This window comes from Pseudochaenichthys georgianus, chromosome 20 (assembly GCF_902827115.2).
Source record: "Pseudochaenichthys georgianus chromosome 20, fPseGeo1.2, whole genome shotgun sequence".
In the NCBI taxonomy this organism is placed as follows: domain Eukaryota; kingdom Metazoa; phylum Chordata; class Actinopteri; order Perciformes; family Channichthyidae; genus Pseudochaenichthys; species Pseudochaenichthys georgianus.
In genome coordinates, this window is record NC_047522.1 from 371,437 (window position 1) to 395,874 (window position 24,438).

Consider the following 24,438-nt stretch of genomic DNA (forward strand, 5'->3'; position numbering starts at 1 on the left):
CAAAAGTTGCATGCAGCACCTCACTGCCCTCCAAACTGCTGACCAAGACTTCAGTAATGGGGCCAAATTGGAATCTTTTAAAATCAAAGTTATCAAAATGAAAAGCCAACTGATTCTGACGTCTCTTTGCCAGTGTTTTTGTGATATTTTTAAAGTTCTTTACAGACGTTTTGAAAAATGTGTGCTTGCCTTCAAACCTCATGCACCACATGTGTATTAGTGGCCCAATCTTCCTAATACAGCTTGGGTAATGTATCATATGGTGGTGCTTGGGAATCAAATTTCGTTCTGGAAACAGAGATTTAAAAAGTGTATGATGATCAAAAATAAGATGTTTCAGATAGCAGGTTACCATGGGTTACAATGGGTGAAAAGACAATGTTCACAATCTGTACTAAGAGGAGCAGCAAGTTCCAGCAGCTATCATTCCTGCTAACTAAATCTCCAAACATCAATGGGGTATTGCGCAAAAGACACCAGGACTGAACAGCATTAAGGCCAAGATTGTTGCCATCATCATCCAGTTTCAGCCCACTTGGCCTGTTTTTCCTCCGTGTAAATCCATCATTGAAGCTCGTGATTCTCTCTGACAATGAACTTCTGGATATAAAGTTCCTTATCAGGTACTGAAACACAAGCTTCAACTCATACTGCACCACTCCTTCCAGTAAATCATGCATTACATCTACTGCGTAGTTGTCTGTAGTACGGAACAGCCGTAGGGAATTGAGTGGACAGGTTTTTTTAACACCAAATGTTGAGGCCAAAGCAGGATTTTGTTGAATGGCAGCAGTGTTCTGAATGAAGGGCTTTCGAACGTAAAGTTAAACCTGGATGATCTTCACTGAAAACTGATTGCATCTCTCCCTTTTCAGTTAAACAAAAACGACAACAGTACTTTGCACTAAATGATTCAACAAAACCAAAAGGGCCATGTCTAGCCAAGTTGTCACCTGTAACCTGAAACACTGAACCTTTCACAGGTGTGGTTGAAAAAGCACCTGCATTCCTTCAACTTCTAAAATCTTTAAATCGTCGACAAGTGGCTTTAGAATAGCGTCAAACCCATATTTCTTTAAGTCTTCTGAGTGAAAGAGAGATACAAGATGAATGTTCATCAACACAGAATTAAGCTTTGGATAAAATAAAATAAACACAGCCAAGTTTGTGCACACCCTTTTTTGAGCCTAATGGATTAGCGGTCTCAAAATCATCACAGTAGAGCTGTATCTGCATAGCATGCTCTTGTTGTGAGAATAAACCGTGGTTCCTGAAGTACGCGCCATCGTTCACATCTCTGTAAAAGCCCTCCTGGTGTTGTTTAGCTCTTTGAAAACTGTTACAAAGTTCCGTGTTCTTAAACATAGATGAAAGAGACCCATGATGGGTACATACATGAATTATCATTGACAGGAACTTGCCTGTATCGTCCTGTTGTTTCATCTCTGCGTGTATCAAAACGCACACCAAGAATATACTCGACAGGTTGAACTATTTTCCATTTCTCCTCAAAATGCCTCATCCGTTTAGATTCTGTGTTAAGACATGAAAAAGGATTCCCAAGCTGATCAAAACAATTCTCAACTTTCTCTAGGGTTTCTTTAGACGCTTCAGATGACAAACATTCAACCACAGCTTCTTTTGCAGGGGCTTGGATGTCCTTAACCAGTTCCTCCATCGAACCAACTAAACATTGCACGGTACTTTCAGGAACTCCTGATGCTTGTACTTGAGCAATAACTGAGCTGCACATGTCTAGTAATTTCTTTTTCTCCATCGGGATGTGTGTAGTGACCGTCACAGGAGAATCCACATTAACTGGCTGTGAAACAGAAGCTCCAGCAGAAGCTCCAGGTTCAAACTCAACATGGCTGGCGACATCTGGATCAACACTGTTCATGTGCTCGAGATAGGTGCCGCTTGTAACCAGAGTATGTGCAAAACACAAATAAACATCCAAGCTCTCCACAGTGCAAACGCAAAGACCTTCCTGGGTGCAAACCATGCTGAAACTTCCAATGTCTAAATAACACTGAACAGTTTGTGTGGTGTACCTTGCAAATGCAACATGTGAACATTAGTTCAAGTCAGAAAGGACTGCCTTTCAAACTGAACTGTGAAGAAGTCTTGCTCTAATTTCCTTGACTCGAGGACTCTCCTTCACACTTCCAACATCAATGCCATACACGGTTGTCTGGATGAATGTGTAGAAGTTGCATAGTGCTTCATAAGACACAGCAAAAGCTAAATGTGCCTTGAAGAGCTCGTCAAAGGCAGCAACTCCAGTCTGCGTCTTACAGGGAACGGCCTTTTGGTCCATGACGATGTAGAAATGTTGGATGCTGTCGTTTCTTTCTCCAACACACAGGAGAAACGGCTGAGCAGGGCCAGTGTCCTTGAGGAAGGTCTCAATGCTTTCCCCGACCTGAGAGAAAGAGAGACAGCGAATGAATCACAAGGAACAGAACTTGGAACTTGGAGAAGAATTAGGATAAAATCTTCAAATGACTGGAAGAGCACGATTATTTTTTCCTTTCACAATTACTTTCAAATTAGGACAAAAGCTGCTCCCGTGTTGTAAAACACCAACCCGGTCTGAACATTTAAAAAACATCTGCAACATGTCAAGCCACTTCAAAATTACTATCAGATCTTTACAATCAAACATCTTTTGTTTTCTAAATGGAAATATATATTAAAAACGTTTCGAAAGAACATACCCTTAAGAACTTCACCAGGCGGCCAGCAGCATCCTTTGCACTAATCTTGACTGGTGACTTCTTGCCCTTGGATGTTGGCGGCAACAGGTGAAGCAGCAGAAGGATGGCAGCCACCTCACAGTCCCATACTACAGACAAATAATTTACACCATTTCAATTACTTGAATGACTTTACCAATATTATCTCACGTTTGAGCCTATTTTTCACAGATCATTGATGCTTTATATGTTGTGTTTTTAGAATAATGATTGATAATAGATGGACCTGAGTCTCCCCAGAAGTTGATTTCCATATCGCATTAATTTAATATTGTATAAAAAAACTGGCCAGCAGTTATGTTAAGTACATGGGATATGGAGCAAAGCAGCCACAACATGAAAAGCTCTGGTATGGTCCAATGCTTTAGATTAGATAGGGAACACTGAAGACACCAATGTACACTTACCACCATCATCAGACTATTGTTGTGCCGACAAAAGAAGCTCATCCACGTGCAAACTTCCAGGAAGATTTTTGCAATCTGCACTGATCCTCGGTTTGAAGAACGTTGGCCATTTCGCAAGACATTTACCAGAGACTTCCTTGCCAAAGAGCATAGTGAAGTCTTGTTCAATCTTAAACACAAAACATGACAGGGAAAACTACACTAGTGAGCAAAATGAACCACAAAGCTTTTAAAAAGTCGTTATTTCTTACCAAGCCTGATGTGTCCAGGAATCTTGGAAAAAGGTCTAGGACAGTGGAGGCTGTGGCTCGGTCTTGAACAACCTTTTGTCTTTGCTGAAATGTTGCCTTCATTTTGTCTTGGACCAGGGTTATGTCACTTGAGTGCCTCGTCACCGACATAGCTTCATTTAGACCAGGGATGGGCAAATGGCGGCCCGCGGGCCGCATGCGGCCCCCACCTCCTCTTTTTGCGGCCCTCAGATTAATTTATAAACAAAGTAATTAATAAAAAATAAATTACTTGTAGTTCTGATACCGTCCACTAGACTCCTAGTTACGTCGCGAGCTGCGTACATACGCAAAATAATCTGTGACGCATATTGTGTGTATTGTGTTTGTTTCCCGGGGAAACCCTCACAAGAAATACCGGCTGTTGTTATGCCTGCTGTGACGTTAAGTTGCCTCTTATAATTATGCCTTTACAAGCTTAAAAGTTGTATTTATCATCTGAATTTGGCGAAACAAGTTTAATATTCTTAAAACCAAGACTTTGTTTATTTGAAATCAGATGAAAACAAACTGTCCCGGACCCTGCCGTGTTATCTATGATTACTACGCTTTTCATTCATAATTTCAGCGGGAGGGAGGGGGAGCGGTGCTGAGGAACAGCAGAGTGCGGGCTGACAGGTGTCTGTGTTGACATTCCCATTATTGTGGAATAAGGGGAATGCAGAGACTGGCTACAAGTGTTTTAGGTTCAAGTTAGACAACTAACGTCTGGGTTAGTGTTCATGACTTCATCTTTATGTCATCTAATGGTTAATCTCAATACACACACATTTTCCGTGCTTTCCAATAGTTTAAAATAGTTGTATTCCACTGTTTAATAACCTGTTCAATACAAACATACCACTTGTAAAAATGAAATAACATTTCTGTGAACTGATATTTGTTTAGTGAGCTTATTAGAGGATGTTCCCTTTGATTGTAAAATGTCAATGAAGATGTCAGACTTAGTATATTTGTTAATAATTACATGCAACACATGGAATTTTTGTGTGTGTGTTCCAAGTGAATCTGCGGCCCCCTGGTGGCCAGTACATCAATGATGTGGCCCCCACCACCATCAAAGTTGCCCATCCCTGATTTAGACCCTCCAGAAAAACACGATTCTGCGATCGCACAATTTTCCGCATAATCAGCAAAATGGCACAGATTTTTAAAAAGCCGCATATTTATCAAAAGGCCGCATAATCCCCGCATTTTTCCACACAAAGTTGGAAAAAAAAGTTAACTCGTCTTGACGTGAAGTGATGATGATGCGCGACGTCATCAGCTCGCGCATCACAGAAGGTAAACAACAACGTAGAGTGAACGTGTGGAGCTCACACGATGAAAAAATCTAATCCATCTCATTTACCGACGAACATTTCTGCTAAAGACCGGGCAAAGCAGTTCCCCGATGTCTTGCATGAAAGTGGGGGGTAACTATTCTGCACCCCGTGCAACTGTGTTGGAGCATAAGAGAAAATCCACGGTGACGACCCACTTTGATTCATTCAAACATTCGAAAATGCTTTCTGCTGCTGCGGACAAGAAAGCCAAACAGCTCACGTTCACCCGAGGCATCGACCTCCAAAACCCTTTCGAGGGCTACAAGAAACGAAGTGAGTAGCCTACAAGATTGAAGCTGGTCAGATAACGAACGAGTAAATGAAAACAGAATGAGGCGGAGAAGTGTGTGTGTGTGTGTGTGTGTGTGAGATTAAAATAGCCCAATTGCTTTTACAATAAATAAACATTGAATGTGTTTAATTGAATAGTAGGGGTTTAACGTTAGAGGCAGGTTGTGTGTGAGAGAGAATAAATAAATAAGACAGCCTAATATTTATTTTTTCCAAATTTTTTTCCGCATATTTTCCCGCAATTTCACCGCATAAAATCACATAAAACCCATGTTTGATCGCATAATCTAGGATTTTTGCCCGCGTTTTCCTGGAGGGTCTATTCATTGCATTCATCACCTGATAACGGCCTCACAGGTGATGCATGCTGCGATGAGTCTTAGGTCCGACTTGAAAAGAGACCTTGGATTTCTCGATTTCTTGAGCCGAGTTGCGCTGCACAGTTTTCAGCCTCCATGCCAGGCAACCAGAACCACTCTGGTGATCATAGAAATGCTCCTGTTGATTTGATTAAAAGTTAATCCATCACCTGGTTAAGATCAAGGAATGATCCTAAACGTGACCTGTGTCATGTGTGTTCGATTTAATGCATGTAAGAGCTGTGGCATGGTTATGGGTTAAATAATTCAACTGTTACTTAGACACTCGGCCCCCTCCTCTTCATCATCATCATCCTCCTCCCCCTTGGTCAGATTCTCCGCCAATACAACCTGGACTTTCACTGTTACGCTGATGACACCCAGATTTACCTCAGCACCAAATCCCCCAACAACCCCCCCCCACATCGAATCCTGTCTGACTGCAATAAAATCTTGGATGCAACACCAGGGTATATGCAGGAATCCTGAAGTCAAATTTAATACCTTTTAAGACCTTTTTTAAGACCCTTTCCATACATTTTAAGACCTCATCGCAACTTCGAGTTCTAACCGGTTACATTGGCGACACACTTTACCTCACATTTACTATATTGATTGTAAGATAGCACAACTAAACAGAGTGCAGACAGACTACTGAAGCCTCCTCTCCACATGAACTTCAACCTCTCTGTGGGTTAGGGTTAATGCAGCATGCTGCTTTGTTGCTTCTGTACTCTGTGCTCTTTCATTCCAGTAAAACCATCAGAAACCAGTGTTTGACCAATAAACAAAACAATTGACAAAACTTTGAACTATGAAATATATTATTAAACGTTGGTGAGCTTCAGTGGGGTAATGCCATATAGGAGCTCCCTCACAAATACCCAGGGGTTACATTGGGCTGGGGCTGTCCGGGGCCAATGCTGGACACGCTGTAGTACATATGCCAGGCCTGTAAGTGGCGCTGCTGCCACCACAAAATACACCAAAAGCAGCGAAGAAGACCCCGGAGCATGGTTGTCATGGTCGCCCTTCTGTTTATTCTCCGCGGTGGACGGCGTGTTCTCTTGCTGTATCTCTCTCAGGTAGTCCACCAGCAGATAAACCCCCCCCCCCCTCCCCCACAGAGCGGAGCAAGGCAACGAAACTTAAAATAAGAAGCAGCATTTGATGGCACGCTATGCATGGGGCCACCTTGAGGGGGCTTCCCAACATGTTGTTTCAGTAAATTAAAGGGTGTTTCATGTTGTCGTTGCTGTGGACCTTCTTAATAGCTTGGAAAATGCCGTTTTATACTTTTTATTAGCCTTAATTTTCGCTAAATTGATTTATCAACTTTTAATACCCCGCGGACACCCTGAACACAACTTCCTCAAACTCAACAGCAGTAAAACTGAACTCCTCCTCATCGGCTCCAAATCCACCCTCAACAAAACCCCAACCTGACAGTCACCATTGATGGCACCCCTGTTCCCCGTCCACCCAGGAACGCAACCGTGGCGTTATATTTGACCCCACCCTCTCCCTCGAGCCCCACATCCGTCAAGTTGTAAAAACCTCATTTTTCCACCTCCGCAATATTGCCAAACGCCGTCCCTCTCTCACCTGCCCTGCAGCTGAGCGACTCGTTCACGCCTTCGTCTCCTCCCGCCTTGACTATTGCAACTCCCTCCTCTACGGCATCAGCACTACATCCCTCACTAGACTCCAGCGTGTCCAGAACGCAGCCGCCAGACTCCTCACCCACACCAAGTCATGGCATCACATCACCCGGTCCTCAAAGAACTCCACTGGCTCCCCGTTTCACACCGCATCCACTACAAACTCCTGGTCCTCACTTTCAAAGCCCTCCACCATCTGCCCCCCCCCCCCCTACCTCACTGACCTCCTCACCCTCTACCAACCACCCCGGTCCCTCAGATCCACCTCAGCCGGTTTGCTTTCCATCCCCAAGGCCAAACTCCGGAGCTTCGGGGACAGAGCCTTCTCTGTGGCAGCCCCGAAGCTCTGGAACTCCCTCCCCCAAGACCTCCGTGAGTCTGAGTCCCTCACCCTGTTCCAGTCCCGCCTCAAAGCCCACCTCTTCAACTCTGTATCTATAAGCCCCCCCCCTCAACCAACTTCCTCCTGACTGCTTTTGTTTTGTTTCTTTGTTTTGTTTGTCTACCCTCCCTCCCAAACGTAAAGCGTCTTTGGGTTCAAGAAAAGCGCTATAGAAATAAAATGTATTATTATAGCATTCTTTGAATCGGGGTCTTTTAAATTTGGGAACAACGTTGTAATGCCAAGTGCGTAGGTAATGCGGACATGGACTGGAGGGATCCTCCTGAGAAGAAACAAATGTATTACAAATATTTATAAAGACAGAAGATGAAGAAAATGTATCAAATCAAAACAAGATTTTAAGCATACAATACTTACCCATGGCTCTCTACCATGTCTGCCACAAGTATATTGATCATTTCTCTTCTTGTACCATCACAAAGACTCTTTTTTCTCATATTCCTTGATGACTTGGTCACCACCTGGCTTTGAATGCAGGGCTAGGTTGACAATCTGAAACAACAATTGCCTAGCATTCAGCACAAACATTTCCCCTAGCTAACAAGGACATATATTAATGTCGGTTCAAACAATAAATCAGGGCTGAAAACAGCGTTTTAGGAAAAATGGATATTGGATACACAGCTTTCCTCACTGGCATCTTGCCCCTTTCACACAGAACATTCCATTTGAGCATTTCATGGGAATTTCCCTTGTTTTTTTAAGACACTTACTATTGGTACAAATAATTATGAATTATGTGCAGCATCAGTTAAAACACACCAGATAACTTACATCTCTTGCACTGCTGCTGTCAGGGGGTCCTTCAATCAGCTGTCTTCTCCAAGCTTTGGTAGATTCTAGTCTTATTGTTGAGTCCGAGCTTGATGATGACCCATCAGATAAGAATGATCCCTCTGAAGAAGACTCTACAACACACACACACACACACACACACACACACACACACACACACACACACACACACACACACACACACACACACACACACACACACACACACACACACACACACACACACACACACACACACACACACACACACAACACACACACACACACACACACACACACACACACACACACACACACACACACACACACACACACACACACACACACACACACACACACACACACACACACACACACACACACACACACACACACACACACACACACACACACACACACACACACACACACACCAAGGTTATTCAAATTATAACGTTTATTATAACATTTTATTACCATTGCATTCTTCAGTGAAGGCCTTGAAAGACGCCCGAGATGAATTCAAAAGCTCATCAAAGATGTCAGAATCCACTTCCACTCCTGTAGAATCCTTTAGCATCAAGGAAGTCAAACCTGGCAAATTGAATTTTGCCAGCACTGAAACAAAGGATAATTTGGACCATATCATAACTCACAAGATAAACATACAACACTGAAACTCTTGAAAGCAACCATGATGCAAGACACTTTAATTACCTCCTTGCAAGAACTCAGAGTAAATGTAGACATCCTCTACTTTTGGTACCCTGACCCATTTGCTCACACTCTTGTATTCGACAGGAACCAGCATGTCACCACCTTCAAAGGGAAAATGACTTATATTATCATACATATACACAGATACATATACACACAAACATATATATAAATACAGACACACATATATAATACATACTGTATGTACAACCCATACTATGAAGCATACAACTTATAAAAACAGCCTGCACATTTGTTATAGTTAGCTAAGATAATATAACTGGTTATTTAGCTACAATTATCTAAAATACACTTGGTTATAAAGTTGATTGTACTATATCAGCATGTTTAAGCTAGGAACTAGAAGAGGACCGCTGGGCTCACGTCAGGGAATGCATGACTGCTGGGATTTTTGTGCTAATCTGCTTAATTACGGGACGGCGGGGAAATAGGTGAACATGTGACAAAGCAGCGTTATAAAGTTAATAGCTTAGATAAATAAAGCTTACAATAGTCCACAATCGTTTCCCTCCCCCCGTCACATACATAGGAGAGCGCCGCAGTGTTCACTCGCATTCGTTCTCTGCTTCAGTAGGAGGTTGCTGTTGGGTGGTTGCTAATTGCAAGCTAATAATGCTAGTAGTAAAGCGACCGTCGACTCCACGAGGACACACAGTGATAAGCGGTTTATAACTCTAGCTTCCAACATGGCGGAAACACCCCATAATGAAACGCGGCTAACATCGGTCCGCAAGCCCGGGACGGTGGGATAAATAGGTGAACATGTGACACAGGGTATATGCAGGAATCCTGAAGTCAAATTTAATACCTTTTAAGACCTTTTTTAAGACCCTTTCCATACATTTTAAGACCTAATCGCAACTTCGAGTTCTAACCGGTTACATTGGCGACACACAATTTACCTCACATTTACTATATTGATTGTAAGATAGCACAACTAAACAGAGTGCAGACAGACTACTGAAGCCTCCTCTCCACATGAACTTCAACCTCTCTGTGAAGGTCAGGTTTAATGCAGTATGTTGCTTCTGTGCTCTTTCATTTCAGTAAAGCTCCTCAGAAACCAGTAGAAACCAGTATTTGACCAATAAACAAAACAATTGACAACACTTTGAACTATGAAATATATGAAACGTTGGTGAGCTTCAGCGGGGTAATGGCATATAGGAGCTCCCTCACAAATACCCAGGGGTTAAATTGGGCTGGGGCTGTCCGGGGCTAAGCCCGGCACATGGGACGATGCTCTGACGTCATCACCCTCACACATTTGTCATATGTTTACAAAAAACGATATATATGTTAAGACTTTTCTCATTCTTAATATCTATATTTAGGGTCGATATGTGTTGACCTTACTTTAAAATAGCAGATCTCTGTGACTGGATATAGTTTGGCTTAGACCCCGGCCCCACGAGGACGCATACAGTAAAACGCATTCACACGCATTCGATTCATTAACGTGTCCGTTCACCCTAGACCGCTGGAAACACTGTAGTACATATGCCAGGCCTGTAAGTGGCGCTGCTTCCGCCACAAAACACACCAAAAGCAGCGAAGAAGACCCCGGAGCATGGTTGCCCTTCTGTTTATTCTCCGCGGTGGACGGCGTGTTCTCCTGCTGTATATCTCTCAGGTAGTCCACCAGCAGATAAACCCCCCCCCCCACCCCCCCACAGAGCGGAACAAGGCAGCGAAACTTAAAATAAGAAGCAGCATTTTATGGCACGCTATGCATGGGGCCACCTTGAGGGGGTTTCCCGACATGTTGTTTCAGTAAATTAAAGGGTGTTTCATGTTGTCGTTGCTGTGGACCTTCTTAATACCTTGGAAAATGCCGTTTAATACTTTTTAATACTTTTTAAAAGCCTTAATTTTCGCTAAATTGATTTATCAACTTTTAATACTTTTTAAGACCCCGCGGACACCCTGTGACAAAGCAGCGTTATAAAGTTAATAGCTTAGAGAAATAAAGCTTACAATAGTCCACATTCGTTTCCCTCCCACTGTCTCACACACACAGGGGAGCGCCGTGGTTGCTAATTGAAAGCTAATAATGCTAGTAGTTAAGCGACCGTCGACTCCACGAGGACACACGGTGATAGCGGTTTATAACTCTAGCTTCCAACATGGCGGAAACACCCCACAATGCAACGCGGCTAACATCGGTCCGCAAGCCCCCGGACGGCGGGGGGAATAGGTGAACATGTGACAAAGCAACGTTATAAAGTTAATAGCTTAGAGAAATAAAGCTTACAATAGTCCACATTCGTGTCCCTCCCCCCGTCTCACACACACAGGGGAGCGCCGTGGTTGCTAATTGCAAGCTAATAATGCTACCGTGGATGTCGTCGACTCATACGCCATAATCCACAACCTTACATTATAACAAGATACCAGTTTCAAGATACTTTTTATTTAACTTCTCCTTTTCGCATATTGTAAAAACAACTCACCTCTGTCCCCTAATGCGTCTCCTGTTCGTGTCGAATGTAGGTCTACTCTCCTATAATTCAAGTTTACTCATCAGTATAGTTGCAATAGTGAAATTCGACATAAAAAAACTATTTCAAATTGGATTAAAAAGTTACAGATACAAAACATACATATTAAGTAAATAATTACAATTTACAGACATTATTCATGGTTACATCAACCGCAAAACATTAATTTTAATCGAGTGAAACTTACCGCTTTGGTTAGAGAAATGGCTGTCGAAGGTCTTGGATGAAGCTCCTTTGCCGGAAATTGAGGGGTTTGGTCAATTCAACACTCCGCGTGTGAGAGTCCTCACAACGACCAAAATTGACACCAACACTTTCAGGAAAAAACTCTCGGAGTGATAGCTTGACTAAACTAAGTGTTACAATAACACTGAACCCTGCTGATTAACACTAACACTGAAAATATAACACTGGCACATTTGCTGTGTACCAATGCGTCTCCGCGATTGGTCGGATCCACCTGTCAATCACATTCACCTCAAACGTGTGAATAACGTCTAATCCATGGATGTATAATATAAACGTGTAACCATAGGCGGCGCGTGAGGCTCAGGTTTGGGAAGGCTAAATAGCTTTTTTTACCTGATGCGGCCCGCCTCCGGCGTCTATAGAAAAGAGATCAACTCAGTGAAAGCACCGCCTGCTGATCAGAGCTCAGTGTGCGGAGTTTAAATCTATCAAGTCATATTACAGGATAAAGGAAATACAGTTTAAACTGCCGTAGGCAGGGAAGACGGCGACGTGTCGCACTTATCATTCATATCACATCATCAATCAGATCATCGATAATTTAATATCATAATGTATCATATATTTCCTTATCTGAGTCAGCTTCTCGAGCCGTATCTGGCCGTGCAACACTTTACATTGTCACATACTGTCATTGTCACATACATTGTCACATACTGTATGCAGAAGTATTATTTTAAGCAACACATTAGGTTGGCGAAACACTCAACTCAAATGTAATTAAAGTCAGATCCACTCGTGTCTAGATGGGGCAGTGATATCATAAAACTGTTGTACGCTTTCAAACACTTTATAGTAGTTTATTTATTTTTTAACCAGTTGTTCTGTATTCACCTTGCAGGTGCAACTATGTGGCTTGTATCCTGGATTATATGTTTAAATCATGGATGTTTAAAGTTCATATTTGTCTAATATTAGTTTACTTTTCATTAATGAAGTATGACGCTGCGCTGTCAGTGTCAGTACACTTGTCCCAGATACGGCTCTGACTTGTCCCTGTTTGTGATTGGTAAAATGTTGCTAACCCCGCCCCGTTCACGTGAACGCTTTCAGCTGGAGAGAGAAACCCTGGCTTGATTTACCAAGTTGATAACCAGCGTTGTAGGACCGTTTAGTGAGATCTCTATTGTTAGGGTTAGTTAAGATAACTCAAAGATATCCAGGGTCTGTTGAACTGGCTTCGTAGTACAGGTGGCTGCATAGGAGCGCTAATGTCAAAGACACAAACATTATACATTATATATTTAAATGTTACCAGGATACAGTGACACAAATATTTGGGAAGGCTTAGCCTTCCCTAGCCTACAGTACCCGCCGCCCCTGCGTGTAACCTGCAGACGAAGGCATTGTCACAGTCACTCACTACTACCATGGATGTACCAGAAATCCGATCGGTTATGCACACGTGCGCAAATATCGATTCACGGCGTTGATATAAACGTGTCGAAGTTTTTCAAAAACTGTTTCATATCCCAAAAATAATATAATATCGAACTGAGGTCATTATAGAAAGTAACTGAGTAGCCGATATGTAATCAACTATTGTATCTAGCCTACTTTTTGATATTTGTAATTTTTGGGGTATTTTCATTGTATTGCTCATTATCACTTCCGCTACATTTAAGAGTCAACATCTTTTTACTCCCCCATATTTATTTTAATATAGGATTACCTTGCAGGCTGTATCAATTTCCTAAAAATGTTTTTCATTTGACACAATCATGAGAAATAGGGTCCATATTGAAGCCCTATCATCAGTCATTTGATGTCAATGATGTGGTTTGGAGTATTCTGCTGTTATACTAGATGTTGGTTGATTTGTCTGCAGACTATCCTGATGGCAGCAACTCCAGTGAATACCTGGTGCAGCCGACCACGTACCTCCCTGAGAACTTCACCTACGCCCAGAACCTGCCATGTCCAGAGCGATTACCTTCTATGAGTGAGTACAGACCTTTTACCTGACAGGAAACAGGAAAGGGTTTTCGCAGCTTCCTCCCTTTGTTTCCATTAAGCAAGTAGACGCTTTAAACAGACAGTTTTAATGCGTTATCTTTCATTCATTTGTTTTTACTTGTTTGACTTCCAATTGATATTTTGCAACCTGCATGTCGTCAAAAGAAAATGCTAAACTTTTCACATGTTCAACAAAGAAAATTGGCCTTTTAAAATAGTCAAACAAATCAAAACAAAAGAGGCAAAACTCCCATAAAATAATAAACAACTTAGATCGTCTTTCTTCCTTTACTTTGTGTAGGATAATATTACTAAACGGTATAAAACTGTTTCTCAACTGTGTCTTTCGCACAGATTGCCTATCTATGTGTCTCTTAAGAGGCTTGCGCCGTGGGAAATGTAGTCTTTTATACTTCCATGACTACTGAGGTAACGATTCGGTGACAATATTTGACCTTTTTTACAAATTGAAAGACGGGCTCTAACATGTCGTTTCAGGAAAGCCATAATTTAAAATCTACTGCACTTCAAGCTTTGCTGCTTAATTGTTCTGTTGTAAAAATACAACACAAATATAAAATAAATGAGAATTAGCTAATAGCGGTCAGACCAATGAGCTAAGTAGCACAGGAACGAGAGAAAAACAAAGCCCTATGTTTTACGCTGTAGAAAGTTGTTATTTGTTTTAATGTGAAGCTGATTTATGTACCCCCCCCCCCACACACACACACACACACACACACACACACACACACAAAACTCTCTCCACAGAGGGCCTTATTGAAGTAAACATGACAGAGATCCCCATGGAGGAGATAGAACTGAGGTCCTCCAAGTATTTTGACATTGAGTTTGGAGGCCACTGGAAACCAAAAGACTGCAGACCTCGCTGGAAGGTAGGCCTTTTAGAAGTGTATAAATAATATATGTCCTTCAAACTTTTTTTAAACCAGTGATGCAAATGGATTCCTCTAGGGGAAAAACAACAAGAAAGCAGATGAATTTAGTCGAAGGTTGGCTCTTATTTCTTACTCTAATATTTTCCTTTTAGGTGGCCATCCTGATTCCGTTTAGAAACCGTCACGAGCATCTCCCCATCCTCTTCCAACATCTTATCCCCATGCTGCAGAGACAGCGGCTGCAGTTTGCCTTCTACGTCATCGAACAGGTGTGTGGCCCGCACTGCATGCTGCTGTATGAACACGTTGTGCATTACAAGACAGCTTTATTAACGTGTACTCAACTCATGGCGTGTCGAGTGGCAGCCAGCCCTTCAACAGAGCCATGCTGTTTAACGTGGGATTCCTGGAGGCCATGAAGGACTTGGACTGGGACTGCTTGATCTTCCATGACGTCGACCACATCCCTGAGAATGACCGAAACTACTACGGCTGCGGTCAGATGCCACGCCACTTTGCTGCCAAGCTGGACAAATACATGTACATGTGAGTGTGTCATCAGATATCTTTTAAGAACATAAACTGTTTGTCCTGCTTAAGTTAAGTATTGATTTCCTTTGGTGGCAATGACCAATAGATTTCAAAGTGTTTGGACAGGCTATGAACTATACAGATCATGTTGATTTTAACACTTTGTTTGTTTTTGTTTCCAGTCTTCCATATAGCGAGTTCTTTGGTGGTGTCAGTGGACTCACTGTGGAGCAGTTTCGGAAGATGAATGGCTTTCCCAATGCATTCTGGGGCTGGGGAGGAGAGGATGACGACTTGTGGAACAGGTTAGTCTACAAACAAGGTCTTTACAAAGTAATGCCACGCCTTCATTTAGTTACTCAGCAGTGCTCGTGTTCTCGTTCGGTCATCGGACTGCTTTTCTCTTCTGTGCTTTTCACATAAAGAGAAACACAACGGTGATCTGTAATAAGGGGTGTATTGAGACAGAAAACATACGGCATGCAGAGACCTACCTTAAGTCCGTTAGTGTGGATTTTGATGCGCTAACCAAAGTCCGGCCAAGCATACCGTTTTTGTTAGAACCACAAATCTATGATGACATGATGCGTGGCGCTAAAACACTCCCCTCGGTCCTCAGGAAAGCTTAGATGTTAAGACTTTCCTTCCAGACGTTTGATAGATAATCGAAACTCGGTATCGCTCACATTACACACACACAGGCAACCATCGTCGTAGGATGACAAATACCTTGCGGACCAAGAGGCTAATTGTTTTAGCATCTTCCATCTACATTTATCAAACTAAATGATCTGCAAAGGATCCTCCCCCCAAAATACAAATATGAACCTGAAAATGAGCTGAATATGTTCTCTTGCCTTAGAAAGTGGCGCCATGTTTCCTAGAACATACTTTAAAGGTAACGTATTTACTCCGTAATTATGGTTGCCATTTTAAGCATTAATCAACCTTAAGCCAAGAAAAGAGCTGTAAGCTGTTTTGCCATGGCTGAGACAATTGGAAGTCTTGTGCTTCATCAATCCTCTCTTTTCTAAATAATATTAGGAGAAATATTAGAAAGATGTTTTCAGCAGTGTGTGTGCAGCATCTTTGGTGCAGGACCATAGCAGAAATGTGGTTCACTTTATGATACACTTCTGGTGTTCTTCTTTTCTTTTGAAAGTACAACAGCAGACCCTGACACAGGCTCCCTGTGGTGTCCATGGTTACTACTGAAGGTATCTGCACAGTACCATAGTTAACCTAGTGTAGATATCTCCAGAGGAGTAGATGATACCTTTTTAGATACCAGTTGTAATGTATTCACCCATATAGGCAACATGAATGTCTTTGTGGTAAAAGACCTGGACCTGTGTTTATCAAGCGTCTCTCTTCCCAGTAATCCTGCTGAGAGTTCAACTGGGACTTCTGACAGCTGAGAGGGGTTGGAGCTGCTGCTATGATATTCATCTGCTCCCCAAACCTTCCAGTTTGAATTTGATGTTTTTACCACTTCAGTAATGTGTGATACTGAGTAGTTGTATGTCCTGGTCTGATATTGTTGGATGTGCTATGGTTGTGGTCATTACCACTGTTCTCATAGAATGGTGCAATAATGATGTGTTTTTGTAGGTTGACCCGGAAGTGAGCATCGCGGGGGGAAAAAGGGATTTAGAATATTGCAGCAAAAGATCTGTGGCATACATTTGTTTAGCTGGATAATCTCTACATATTAAACACCACTTTTATGATTTTGGAAGCATAATTATGGAAGCCCATTTCCGCCACTTTCCCATTTCCGCCATGAATATAATATATATATAATATATATCCCTATAGTTGTGTGGTAACGTTCACGGGTTAGAGTTAGAGCAACTCACAGCAGCAGTATGCCTACACTATTGTCATTAGTGGCGTGAACGTTACCACAAAACTATAGGCATATATATTATAGTTCATAACAGGTAATGTCAAAGCTATGAACTGCATTGTTGTAGTTTAGCTGCAATATAGGCTATATGTAACATCTAACATTTACAAAAGTCACCTGTAATAGTTACCTTATTTAGGACTAGATGCCGTTTGCATGGTGGAGAGCAGCAAGGTGATGAAGGGACCTTTGAAGACAGCGCCACTGCAGCGCATGCGCACTTCTTATCTCATAATTATGACTTTTTATCTCATTATTTCGACTTTCTTATCTCATAATTATGACTTTTTATCTCATTATGACTTTTTATCTCATAATTTCGACTTTCTTATCTCATTATTATGACTTTTTATCTCATTATGACTTTTTATCTCGTAATTTCGACTTTCTTATCTCATAATTATGACTTCATGGGGATTTTATTTTTTTCAAGTGGCGGAAATGGGCTTCCATAAATGATAGAAATATAGAATGGAAAATATCAAGAAGATACTGTAGTGATCTCTACAATAAAACAGTTTAGTGCAGGACGTCCAAAGATATTAACAGGAGGATGTGCAAAACAGACAAACTGATAAGGCTGAATTTTACTCAGGTGTAACTAAAGTCTGATTTAAGGGTTGTTTATATTTCACATCATTAATCAGAATCTGCAAAGTAACAAAAATAAATGTAGTAGAGTAAAAATACCAGGTTAACCTCTGAATTGTAGTGGAGTAGAACAAAGTAGTACATGCTGCTGTAACAAAAACATTTCCCAACTTGGGATCAATAAAGTATCTTATCTTAAGATGATCGATGGCTACTGCCATATTTGCTAAATGTGCATCTGAACCTTGACAAGTGCATGTTTCAGGCTTATCAATTAACAACAGGAGGGGTCACAGAAATAAGGCCAGCTGTTAAATAAAGCTCTTCTGACCTTAGCTGTCGTGTGGGTATATATTAATGCTGCCCATTATGGACACAAGCAATTTTCACCCATGTATTAATTATATGTTTTAAATGTGATAACACCACTGTGTTTCGTGTCCCCTAAACCTCCAGGGATATATACAGTTTAATACTGGCAACTTCTAATTGTGGGAAATACGAAAACGTCTTTTAAAACTACATTTCCCAGTAGAGACGTGCCATAGAACATGTTGCGAAACACACAATAGCCAGCAAGTGTAATTCTGGGGGGGAGGGCCGGGCTGGACCCGTCCAAGTCCAGTTTTGGATAGTCTGGCGTGGTTCCATTCCATTTCAAAGAGCTGTTTGACACTCGGCGTAACCTTGTCGCACTGCCACTCCAACATCCAATCACAGAGCTTGACGGCTAATCACGGGGTTTGTAAAGCAAGGCCGATGTTGTAGTCCCAAACGATAGCTGGGGATTCTGGGTAGTGTAGTGTCTTCGGAAACTCTGTAGTGTCTAAACTCCGAAAAAACAATTTGTTTCTCCGAATCGAAGGTTAAAAACACAAAAGCATTGTACACAATTTAAACCAATCAATATTGTGTAATTAACAAGGATAAACTGATGTTTTTTAGTGGATGAGTAATGGAGATATCACTGCGTAATCATTTGACAGTGTGGGGAATACTTCCGGTTTTATTATGAAAACTTCGAGACCGGAAATACTGTTTTCACCCACGCTAACTTTACATGGAAGTTGCCCCATATACACGTTCTACTGGCGAGACCTCAAATCATCTTCGTATATCTATCAAACTGTAGATCCTACACATCCACTGGACGTAGATTATAAAAGTACAATATACACTTCTCGCTAGAAATCTAATAAAAAAGCATTTTAATGGCCAAACTATTCCACAATTTAGGATTTCCCAGAGAGGGTTATTTGTGAATAAACGACCCTCCGGAGCGTTTGCAATCGACAGGAGCATGTTGTTTCTTACACGACCACTAGAGGTGCTACACTTCGTTTTTTGTAGGAGGACAGGCTGGTACTGACACTGACAGCGCAGCGTCATACTTCATTAATGAAAAGTAAACTAATATTAGACAAATATGAACTTTAAACATCCATGATTTAAACATATAATCCAGGATACAAGCCACATAGCTGCACCTGCAAGGAGAATACAGAACAACTGGTTAAAAAATAAATAAACTACTACAAAGTGTTTGAAAGCGTACAACAGTTTTATGATATCACTGCCCCATCTAGACACGAGGGGATCTGACTTTAATTGAATGTGATTGACAGGTGGATCCGACCAATCGCGGAGACGCATTGGTACACAGCAAATGTGCCAGTGTTATATTTTTAGTGTTAGTGTTAATCAGCAGGGTTCAGTGTTATTTTAACACTTAGTTTAGTCAAGCTATCACTCCGAGAGTTTTTTCCTGAAAGTGTTGGTGTCCATTTTGGTCGTTGTGAGGACTCTCACACGCGGAGTGTTGAATTGACCAAACCCCTCATTTCCGGCAAAGGAGCTTCATCCAAGACCTTCGACAGCCATTTCTCTAACCAAAGCGGTACGTTTCACTCGATTAAAATTAATGTTTTGCGGTTGATGTAACCATGAATAATGTCTGTAAATTGTAATTATTTACTTAATATGTATGTTTTGTATCTGTAACTTTTTAATCCAATTTGAAATAGTTTTTTTATGTCGAATTTCACCATTGCAACTATACTGATGAGTAAACTTGAATTATAGGAGAGTAGACCTACATTCGACACGAACAGGAGACGCATTAGGGGACAGAGGTGAGTTGTTTTTACAACATGCGAAAAGGAGAAGTTAAATAAAAAGTATCTTGAAACTGGTATCTTGTTATAATGTAAGGTTGTGGATTATGGCGTATGAGTTGACGACATCCACGGTAGCATTATTAGCTTGCAATTAGCAACCACGGCGCTCCCCTGTGTGTGTGAGACGGGGAGGGACACGAATGTGGACTATTGTAAGCTTTATTTCTCTAATCTATTAACTTTATAACTAGCTAGAGTTATAAACCGCTATCACCGTGTGTCCTCGTGGAGTCGACGGTCGCTTAACTACTAGCATTATTAGCTTGCAATTAGCAACCACCCAACAGCAACCTCCTACTGAAGCAGAGAACGAACACGAGTGAACACTGCGGCGCTCTCCTATGTATGTGACGGGGGGAGGGAAACGAGTGTGGACTATTGTAAACTTTATTTATCTAAGCCAGGGGTCTCCAACCTTTCTCCACCTGAGAGCTACTTTGAAAAAATGAAAGTGGCCAAGAGCTACTTGCATCGCATCGCTTACATTTATTCACATAGCACTCATCAGTTGAATTAAGCTACTTTTGTGTGAAATCAATACCTAAAGCTTATCTAAAATCTTAACTTCACATCAAGGTCCAAGAAAACGACAATTTCTCACATATTAATATGGACAACATATTAAGTTCTTATTATGGCCCACATAGTAAATACATCGCCTTAATAACCACCTTGCAAGCATCTTATGGCACGTGTGTAAAATAAGTGCATTCACTCTTTTTTACAGTTAGTGAGAGGACTGGCGCTGCATGGAGTCACCATACAGGTGTATGCTGGACCCACTTAGGTTCACTCTAATAGAGTCATTTACATGTTCATCAGTCGGTCTTGTTCTGTATTTAGATTTCATTCATGTCAGAAAAAGCTGCTTCACAAAGGCAATTAGAGCCACATAAAGCAGACGTGTTCAGTGCTGCTTGGTGATGTTCTTATAATTGTCTGAGCGTACAAGGCTCCAGAAATGTTGTGAGTTTTGCTGAGACTTAAGCTGAACATGATTTTGGAGATTTATAACCTCCATCTCCACAGGATTGACACTGAACAGTGCAGCCATCTTTTCTTCTTCTTCATGTTGACATGCAATTATAAACCATAATTAATCAATTGTAGGTCTAGCCTCCCTATATCTGTGTGTGACATTTTTCCATCCTCAAAAACAAAAAACTAATACTTCTGCAGTCTAGCTGCAGCTTCTAGCAACGGTCTTCTGTTAAAGAAAGGACACTGAATGTCTTGAATGTGGCATCACACACATGAAGTCTGAACACAGCAGACAACAGGAGTATTTACAACAGCATTATAAAAACAAAAATAGTGCATGTGGGTGCACACTTACATTCTCTGTCTTACTGTTACATGAATCCCATGAATGTATGAGATTAAGTTATCTTCATCATCTCAATCAGTGATTAAGTGAATAATAAAGTTTCTATCGGGTCACTGTCAGCCTGTCACTCTTATTAGTAGTAGTAAGAGTAGTAGTAGGAGGGGGCGGGGCTTGGAGGAACGGAGAGGAGACGGTGATCGCGGAAGCTTTCCTCCTGCCTTCACAAACTTTACACGCGTATGTATCAACTGAAAATAGCAAGAGGACATTCATACTCTGCAATCCAAGACTTGATTAAATCCACCAAAAACCTGACATGACGATAACGAGTGTTTTTCAAAAAACACAAATCCCTCCCTGTGTGTCTCTGAGCCGCAGCGACGCGGACTGATTCAGAGCGGATCATTCTGCCGTTGGTTCTGACTGGTGCTGCTGGAGAAAGCAGACTGCTCCGTGTGTGGTGTCGCTGTGCCGCTGTCACGTCTGTTCCTTGATCTCTGCGTCACTGACCAATTTTATATTCGTGTGACAGAAACAATTCTAAAATAAAAACACTTTATTGTGTGGCCGAAAAATCAAGAAGCAACGTTACTACGCTATAATCGATAATCGAGCGGCGAGCTACTGAAAAGCTGCCCGCGAGCTACCGGTAGCTCGCGATCGACGTGTTGGAGACCCCTGCTCTAAGCTATTAACTTTATAACGCTGCTTTGTCACATGTTCACCTATTCCCCCCGCCGTCCGGGGGCTTGCGGACCGATGTTAGCCGCGTTGCATTGTGGGGTGTTTCCGCCATGTTGGAAGCTAGAGTTATAAACCGCTATCACTGTGTGTCCTCGTGGAGTCGACAGTCGCTTTACTACTAGCATTATTAGCTTTCAATTAGCAACCACGGCGCTCCCCTGTGTGTGTGAGACGGTGGGAGGGAAACGATTGTGGACTATTGTAAGCTTCATTTCTCTAAGCTATTAACTTTATAACGCTGCTTTGTCACATGTTCACCTATTTCCCCGCCGTCCCGTAATTAAGCAGATTAGCACAAAAATCCCAGCAGTCATGCATTCCCTGACGTGAGCCCAGCGGTCCTCTTCTAGTTCCTAGCTTAAACATGCTGATATAGTACAATCAACTTTATAACCAAGTGTATTTTAGATAATTGTAGCTAAATAACCAGTTATATTATCTTAGCTAACTATAACAAATGTGCAGGCTGTTTTTATAAGTTGTATGCTTCATAGTATGGGTGGTACATACAGTATGTATTATATATGTGTGTCTGTATTTATATATATGTTTGTGTGTATATGTATCTGTGTATATGTATGATAATATAAGTCATTTTCCCTTTGAAGGTGGTGACATGCTGGTTCCTGTCGAATACAAGAGTGTGAGCAAATGGGTCAGGGTACCAAAAGTAGAGGATGTCTACATTTACTCTGAGTTCTTGCAAGGAGGTAATTAAAGTGTCTTGCATCATGGTTGCTTTCAAGAGTTTCAGTGTTGTATGTTTATCTTGTGAGTTATGATATGGTCCAAATTATCCTTTGTTTCAGTGCTGGCAAAATTCAATTTGCCAGGTTTGACTTCCTTGATGCTAAAGGATTCTACAGGAGTGGAAGTGGATTCTGACATCTTTGATGAGCTTTTGAATTCATCTCGGGCGTCTTTCAAGGCCTTCACTGAAGAATGCAATGGTTATAATAAATGTTATAATTTGAATAACCTGTGTGTGTGTGTGTGTGTGTGTGTGTGTGTGTGTGTGTGTGTGTGTGTGTGTGTGTGTGTGTGTGTGTGTGTGTGTGTGTGTGTGTGTGTGTGTGTGTGTGTGTGTGTGTGTGTGTGTGTGTGTGTGTGTGTGTGTGTGTGTGTGTGTGTGTGTGTGTGTGTGTGTGTGTGTGTGTGTGTGTGTGTGTGTGTGTGTGTGTGTGTGTGTGTGTGTGTGTGTGTGTGTGTGTGTGTGTGTGTGTGTGTGTGTTGTAGAGTCTTCTTCAGAGGGATCATTCTTATCTGATGGGTCATCATCAAGCTCGGACTCAACAATAAGACTAGAATCTACCAAAGCTTGGAGAAGACAGCTGATTGAAGGACCCCCTGACAGCAGCAGTGCAAGAGATGTAAGTTATCTGGTGTGTTTTAACTGATGCTGCACATAATTCATAATTATTTGTACCAATAGTAAGTGTCTTAAAAAAACAAGGGAAATGCTCAAATGGAATGTTCTGTGTGAAAGGGGCAAGATGCCAGTGAGGAAAGCTGTGTATCCAATATCCATTCTTCCTAAAACGCTGTTTTCAGCCCTGATTTATTGTTTGAACCGACATTAATATATGTCCTTGTTAGCTAGGGGAAATGTTTGTGCTGAATGCTAGGCAATTGTTGTTTCAGATTGTCAACGCAGCCCTGCATTCAAAGCCAGGTGGTGACCAAGTCATCAAGGAATATGAGAAAAAAGAGTCTTTGTGATGGTACAAGAAGAGAAATGATCAATATACTTGTGGCAGACATGGTAGAGAGCCATGGGTAAGTATTGTATGCTTAAAATCGTGTTTTGATTTGATAAATTTTCTTCATCTTCTGTCTTTATAAATATTTGTAATACATTTGTTTCTTCTCAGGAGGATCCCTCCAGTCCATGTCCGCATTACCTACGCACTTGGCATTACAACGTTGTTCCCAAATTTAAAAGACCCCGATTCAAAGAATGGTTATGCAAGTATTGATATTAATATGCTTTTGTTTTTAAAGCTAATATATTACTTTCTGCTATAATAATACATTTTATTTCTATAGCGCTTTTCTTGAACCCAAAGACGCTTTACGTTTGGGAGGGAGGGTAGACAAACAAAACAAAGAAACAAAACAAAAGCAGTCAGGAGGAAGTTGGTTGAGGGGGGGGGGGGGCTTATAGATACAGAGTTGAAGAGGTGGGCTTTGAGGCGGGACTGGAACAGGGTGAGGGACTCAGACTCACGGAGGTCTTGGGGGAGGGAGTTCCAGAGCTTCGGGGCTGCCACAGAGAAGGCTCTGTCCCCGAAGCTCCGGAGTTTGGCCTTGGGGATGGAAAGCAAACCGGCTGAGGTGGATCTGAGGGACCGGGGTGGTTGGTAGAGGGTGAGGAGGTCAGTGAGGTAGGGGGGGGGGGGGGCAGATGGTGGAGGGCTTTGAAAGTGAGGACCAGGAGTTTGTAGTGGATGCGGTGTGAAACGGGGAGCCAGTGGAGTTCTTTGAGGACCGGGTGATGTGATGCCATGACTTGGTGTGGGTGAGGAGTCTGGCGGCTGCGTTCTGGAC

The 24,438-nt window shown here is 41.9% G+C and overlaps 5 long non-coding RNA genes and 1 pseudogene across 5 annotated transcripts; 4 read left to right on the top strand and 2 right to left on the bottom strand.

Annotated features, from left to right (window-relative positions):
* Nucleotides 1-24,438, top strand: part of LOC117466004 (inactive pancreatic lipase-related protein 1-like) — a 197,437-nt pseudogene that overhangs the window by 134,909 nt on the left and 38,090 nt on the right.
* Nucleotides 7,673-8,394, bottom strand: LOC117465977 (uncharacterized). The gene is made up of 3 exons (XR_004554229.2): nucleotides 8,270-8,394; nucleotides 7,853-7,987; nucleotides 7,673-7,757 (listed from the first exon to the last, which is right to left on the bottom strand). It is a non-coding gene; the product is annotated as an uncharacterized lncRNA (long non-coding RNA).
* LOC117465974 (uncharacterized) lies at nucleotides 8,993-11,891 on the bottom strand. The gene is made up of 3 exons (XR_004554227.1): nucleotides 11,696-11,891; nucleotides 11,461-11,510; nucleotides 8,993-9,088 (listed from the first exon to the last, which is right to left on the bottom strand). It is a non-coding gene; the product is annotated as an uncharacterized lncRNA (long non-coding RNA).
* Nucleotides 13,589-14,876, top strand: LOC139435874 (uncharacterized). Its single transcript, XR_011645084.1, has 3 exons — nucleotides 13,589-13,699; nucleotides 14,485-14,609; nucleotides 14,765-14,876. It is a non-coding gene; the product is annotated as an uncharacterized lncRNA (long non-coding RNA).
* On the top strand, nucleotides 19,465-22,595 carry LOC117465975 (uncharacterized). Its single transcript, XR_004554228.2, has 3 exons — nucleotides 19,465-19,540; nucleotides 19,726-19,775; nucleotides 22,500-22,595. It is a non-coding gene; the product is annotated as an uncharacterized lncRNA (long non-coding RNA).
* On the top strand, nucleotides 23,137-23,851 carry LOC117465973 (uncharacterized). The gene is made up of 3 exons (XR_004554226.2): nucleotides 23,137-23,261; nucleotides 23,533-23,667; nucleotides 23,763-23,851. It is a non-coding gene; the product is annotated as an uncharacterized lncRNA (long non-coding RNA).